Here is a 643-nt window from a genome sequence, read left to right as displayed (position 1 = left end):
CTGCCTGGGGAGGCCTTACAAATAGCTGTGAAAAGAAGAGAAGTGAAAAGCAAAGGAGAAAAGGAAAGAAATAAACATCTGAATGCAGAGTTCCAAAGAATAGCAAGAAGAGATAAGAAAGCCTTCTTCAGCGATCAATGCAAAGAAATAGAGGAAAACAATACAATGGGAAAGACTAGGGATCTCTTCAAGAAAATCAGAGATACCAAAGGAACATTTCATGCAAAGATGAGCCTGATAAAGGACAGAAATGGTATGGACCTAACAGAAGCAGAAGATATTAAAAAGAGATGGCAAGAATACACAGAAGAACTGTCCAAAAAAGATTTTCATGACCCAGATAATCATGATGCTGTGATCACTGACCTAGAGCCAGACATCCTGGAATGTGAAGCCAAGTGGGCTTTAGAAAGCATCACTATGAACAAAGCTAGTGGAGGTGATGGAATTCCAGTTGAGCTATTCCAAATCCTGAAAGATGATGCTGTGAAAGTGCTGCACTCAATATGCAAGCAAATTTGGAAAACTCAGCAGTGGCCACAGGACTGGAAACGGTCAGTTTTCATTCCAATCCCAAAGAGAGACAATGCCAAAGAATGCTCAAACTATCACACAATTGCACTCATCTCACATGCTAGTAAAG

This window comes from Bison bison, unplaced genomic scaffold (genome assembly GCF_000754665.1).
Source record: "Bison bison bison isolate TAMUID 2011002044 unplaced genomic scaffold, Bison_UMD1.0 scf7180017864119, whole genome shotgun sequence".
NCBI lineage: Eukaryota > Metazoa > Chordata > Mammalia > Artiodactyla > Bovidae > Bison > Bison bison.
This window is presented reverse-complemented; position numbering follows the sequence as displayed.